Source organism: Molothrus aeneus, chromosome 17, assembly GCF_037042795.1.
Source record: "Molothrus aeneus isolate 106 chromosome 17, BPBGC_Maene_1.0, whole genome shotgun sequence".
NCBI lineage: Eukaryota > Metazoa > Chordata > Aves > Passeriformes > Icteridae > Molothrus > Molothrus aeneus.
The window spans coordinates 9,368-15,195 of NC_089662.1; positions in this window are offsets into that span (position 1 = coordinate 9,368).

Below are 5,828 nucleotides of genomic sequence, written 5' to 3' on the forward strand. Positions count from 1 at the left end.
ACTTCATTTTCCCATGGAAAATGCCCTCCATTTGTGGCCTCTCGCGCTGGCCAATACGGTGGTGCCCAGGAAGAAATTCGCAATCTTGCTGGATTTCTCCAAATCTAAAGCTGCCAGTAAGAAGTACCCTGCAAGTCCTTAGAGCCCCAAAGGCCACCTTTCATCTGACACCCAGACCCTGGGGAAAGGACTTCTTTTTCCCATGGGAAATGGCCTCTCTTTGCAGCCATTTGCCCTGGCCAACAGGGCAGTGCCCAGTGAGAAATTTTTAAACTTTGCTGGATTCCTCCACAACTAAAGCTGTCGGCAACTAGGAGCTTGCAAGTCCTTAGAGCCCCAAAGGCCACCTTTCATTGATAGCCAGATCCTGGCGACATGACTTCTTTTCCCCATGGAAAATGGGGTCAGTTTGAGGCCACTCGCCCTGGCCATCTGCATCGTTCCCTGTGTGAAATTTGCCAACTTTGCTGATTTTCTCCAAAACAAAACTGATGGCCACGAGGAGCCTGCAAGTCCTTAGGGCCCCATATGCCACCTTTCATCTGATACCCAGACCCTGGGCCAATGACTTCATTTCCCATGGAAAATGCCCTCCATTTGTGGCCTCTCATCCTGAGGAATAGGGTGGTGCCCTGCAAGAAATTTGCAATCTCTGATGGATTTCTCCAAATCTAAAGCTGCCAGTAAGAAGTACCCTGCAAGTCCTTAGAGCCCCAAAGGCCACCTTTCATCTGACACCCAGACCCTGGGGAAAGGACTTCTTTTTCCCATGGAAAATGGCCTCTCTTTGCAGCCATTTGCCCTGGTCAACAAGGCAGTGCCCAGTGAGAAATTTTTAAACTTTGCTGGATTCCTCCACAACTAAAGCTGTCGGCAACTAGGAGCTTGCAAGTCCTTAGAGCCCCAAAGGCCACCTTTCATTGATAGCCAGACCCTGGCGACATGACTTCTTTTCCCCATGGAAAATGGGGTCAGTTTGAGGCCACTCGCCCTGGCCATCTGCATCGTTCCCTGTGTGAAATTTGCAAGCTTTGCTGATTTTCTCCAAAACTAAAGCTGCCAGCAAATAGGACCATGGAAGGCCTTAGAGCACCAAATGCCACCTTTCATCTGATATCCAGACCTCGCAAAAAGGATTTCTTTTCTATGCGGAAAAGAGTTTCCATTTGAGGCCACTTGTTCTGCTCAACAGGGCAGAGCCAGGTTGGAAATGGACAAACCTTGTTGGATTTCTCCAAAACTAAATCTGCCAGCAAATAGGACCCTGCAAGCATTTAGAGCCCTAAAAGTCACCTTTAAACTGATACCCAGATCTTGAGGAAAGTATTTCTTTGTCCCATGGAAAAATGCCTCTCTTTGCAGCCACTCGCCCAGTGCAACAGGGCAGCGCAAAGTGCAAAATTGGCAAACTTTGCTGGATTTCTCTATAACTAAAGCTGTCAGCAACTAGGATCCTGCAAGTCTTTAGAGCCCTAAGGCCACCATTCATCTGATACCCAAACCCTAGGGGAGAGGACTTCTATTTCCTTTGGAAAATGGCCACCATTTGAGGCCTCTTGCTATGACCGACAAAGGCGCCAGGATAGAAATGGGCAAACTTTGCTGGATTTCTCCAAAACTAAAACTGCCAGCAACTAGGACCCTGCAAAGTTTAGAGCCCCAAAAGTCAGCCCTCAATTGATACCCAGACCCTGGGGAAAGGACTTCTTTTTCCCACAGAAAAATGCCTGTGTTTTACGGCCGATCTCCTGGGCAAAAAGGGTAGTGCCAAGCTCGAAATTGGCAAACTTTGTTGGATTTCTCTATAACTAAAGCTGTCAGCAACTAGGATCCTGCAAGGCTATAGAGGCCCTAAGGCCACCATTCATCTGATACCCAGACATTGGGAGAGGACTTCTATTTCCTATGGGAAATGGCCTCCTTCTGAGGCCTTTTGCTATGACCAACAAAAGGGCGCCAGGTTAGAAATGGGAAAACTTTGCTGGATTTCTCCAAAAATAAAACAGCCAGCAACTAGGACCCTGCAAGGTTTTAGAGCACCAAACATCAGCTTTCAACTGATTCCCAGGCCCTGGGGAAAGGACTTCTTTTCCACATGGAAAATGGCCTCTGTTTGCAGCAACTCACCCTTGCCGACAGGGCGGTACCAAGGTGGAAATGGACAAACCTTGTTGGATTTCTCCAAAAGTAAAGCTGACAGCAATTAGGACTCTGCAAGTCCTTAGAGCCCCAAAAGTCACCTTTCAACTCATTCCCAGATCCTGGGGAAAGGACTTCTTTTTCTCATGGAAAAATGCCTCCATTTTGCGTCCTTTCGCCTGGGCCGACAGGGCAGTGCCAAGCTCAAAATTGGCAAACTTTTTTGGATTTCTCTATAACTAAAGCTGTCAGCAACTAGAACCCTGCAAGTCCTTGTAGTCGCAAAGGCCACCTTTCAACTGATACCCAGACCATGGGTAAAGGACTTCTTTTTTCCATGGAAAATGACCTTTGTTTGCAGCCACTCACCCTGTGAGACAGGGCGATGCAAAGCACAAAATGGGCAAATTTTGCTGGATTTCTTCAAAACTAAAGCTGTCAGCAACTAGGACGCTGCAAAGCTACAGGGCCCCAAAAGTCACCCCTCTACTGATACCCAGACCCTGAAAAACAGACTTCTTTTCCACACAGAAATGGCTTCCGTTTGCGGCCAGTCGTGCTGGCCGACAGGGCAGTGCCAGGTTAGAAATATGTAAACTTTGCTGGATTTCTCCAAAACTAAAGCTGACAGCAACAAGGACACTGCACATCCTTAGAGCCCAAATCGTCACCTTTCAACTGATTCGCAGACCCTGGGGAAAGGACTTCATTTTCCCACGGAAAAATGCCTCTGTTTTGCATCAGCTCACCTGGGCCGACAGGGCAGTGCTAAGCTAAAAATTGGCAAACTTTGTTGAATTTCTCTATAACTAAAGCTGTCCACAACTAGGACCCTGCAAGTCCGTAAAGACCCAAAGGCCACCTTTCATCTTATACTCAGACCCAGAGGAAAGGACTTCTTTTTTCCATGGAAAATGGCCTCCGTTTGAGGCCACTCGCCCTGCCCGAAATGGCGGCGCCAGGTTAGAAATGGGCAAACTTTGCTGGATTTCTCCAAAACTAAAGCTGCCAGCATCGAGGACCATGCAAGGCTATAGAGTCCTAAAAGTCACATCTTAACGGATACCCAGACTCTGGGGGAAAGATTTCTTTTCTACACGGAAAATGGCCACCGTTTGCAGCAACTCACCCTTGCCGACAGGGCGGTGCCATGGTGGAAATGGACAAAGATCGTTGGATTTCTCCAAAACTAAAGCTGCCAGCAAATAGGACCCTGCAAAGTTTTAGAGCACCAAATGCTACCTTTCAACTGATACCCAGACACTGAGGAAAGGACTTCTTTGTCCCACGGAAAAATGCCTCTGTTTGCAACCACTCGCCCGGTCCAACAGGGCAGTGCCAAGTGCGAAACTGGCAAACTTTGCTGGGTTTCTCAAAAACTAAAGCTGCCGACAAATAGGACCCTGCAAGGCCCTAGATCCCCAAAGGCCACCTTTCATCTGATACCTTGACCCTGGGGAGAGGACTTTTTTTTCCCATGGAAAATGGCCTCTGTTTGCGGCCACTTGCTCTAACCGACAGAGCAGAACATGGTTAGAAATTGGTAAACTTTGCTGGATTTCTCCAAAACTAAAGCTTCCAGCAACTAGGACCCTGCAAGGTTTAGAGCATTAAACGCCAGCTTTCAAGTGATACCCAGACCCTGAGGAAAGGACTTCTTTTCCACACAGAAAATGGCCTCTGTTTGAGGCCACTCGCTCTGACCAACAGCGCAGCGCCAGGTTAGAAATATGTAAACTTTGCTGGATTTCTCCAAAATGGAATCTGCCCGCAACTAGGACCCAGCAAGTCTATAGAGCTCCAAAAGTCACCCCTCTACTGATCCCCAGACCCTGAGGGAAAGATTTCTTTTACATATGGAAAATGGCCTCCGTTTGCAGCAACTCACCCTTGCAGACAGGGTGGTGCCAAGCGTGAAATTGGCAAACTTTCCTGGATTTCTCCAAAACTAAAGCTGACAGCAATTAGGACCCTGCAAGTCCTTAGAGCCCCAGATGCCACCTTTCATTTGATACCTAGACCCTAGGGAAAGGATTTCTTTTTCCCATGGAAAAATGTCTCCGTTCTGCGGCTGCTCACCTGGGCCAACAAGGCAGTTCCAAGCTCAAAATTGGGAATCTTTGTTCGATTTCTCTATAACTAAAGCTGTCAGCAAGGAGGACCCTGCAAGTCCGTAGAGCCCCAAAGGCCACCTTTCCTCTGATACCCAGACCCTGAGGAAAGGACTTCTTTTTTCCATGGAAAATGGGCTCCGTTTGAGGCCACTCATCCTGGTGCAACAGGGCAGCGACAGATTAGAAATTGGCAAACTTTGCTGGATTTCTTCAAAACTAAAGCTGCCAGCAACTCGGACCCTGAAAATCCTTAGAGCCTCAAAGGCCACCTTTCAACTGATACCCAGACCCTGGGGAAATTACTTCTCTTTGCCATGGAAAATGGCTTTACTTTGTTGCCCGTCACACTGGGCGATAGTGGGGTTCTAAGTGTAGGAATCCATAAAATCTGAGGGTTTTGGGAAAGCCGCAAAAGGCAGGCCTCAGTGACAGCAGAACTGTGATTCGAGCTAAGCAGTAGCCATAAGATTGGTCAGCAGAAAAATTATCTAAGATATAGAAAAGTGAGGACAAATAGAACATTTGTCTCTTATTAACGTTTTTCTAGAATAACTCCCTAAGCTGCACAAAAGTATATCTAGCCAGATATTAGGAAGTTCCAAGCTTAATAATGGAGCTCTGTGTACTGTGTTTTAAGGCTTACTAGCAGGTATTGTATTTGAAATAAGTAAACATTGTTTTAACCAATGTTTCATCTGCTTATAGTGGTTGGATGGAACCACTGACAGTATGCTTTTACTTTGTGTGATTGGTCAAAAAACTTAGAAAGTAAGTTGTAACATTAAATTCTTGGTCTGCTGCCTGGGATGGGAGCTGATGGCATCTTCCCATTGTCATAATCATGTAATGAGACAGATGCTGGAAAATAATACAGCTCAAGACGTGTTCCTAGCAGTTCCATCCTGTTTGTGATTTGTACATAGCCCCTGGCCAGTGATACAAGGTACTTTGCCTTCTATTTATTTCCCAAAATAATACATATGCATAACCCCAGCACTTCCCATCTGTTTTGTATTAAAATGAGGTTATTAGTCTTTCATGCGTGCACAATTCTTCTCTTGAATTGGGTCAGTGGTCCCAGGGATGAAGTCAGGAAGGTCTTTGTCAGGTCTCTGTAACCCTCTGGCATGATCCAGGGCCCTCTGCTTCGTGATGGATTGACATAGAGTCCTGGTGCTGGATCGTTCTACTGGTTTCAATATGTTCCCATAATGGTTCATTTGCTCCACTTCTTTCTACAAATGAGCTCATAATACAACAATCAGCTTTAGCTTAAGCATCTAATAATCATTAACCTACTGTTGGTGTATCTAACTTCAATATGAATTGGTTCTAACCCTCAGCTAAAATTTTAACCCTTTAAAATCATGATTCAGTACTCTGCCGAGACGCTTTTCCTTCCGCACTGTTGCCGCCACAGCGGTCCCAGGGGACAGCTCGACTGCTCTCGAAAAGCTGTCAGTGCCCTACTCCCGCCCTCCAGCACCTTGAGGCCACAGACAGGACTGGGAAGCTCAGCCGGCTACAGAAAACTGCTCCCCGCCGGGGGCGGGCCCGGGAGCGGGGGCGAGGCCG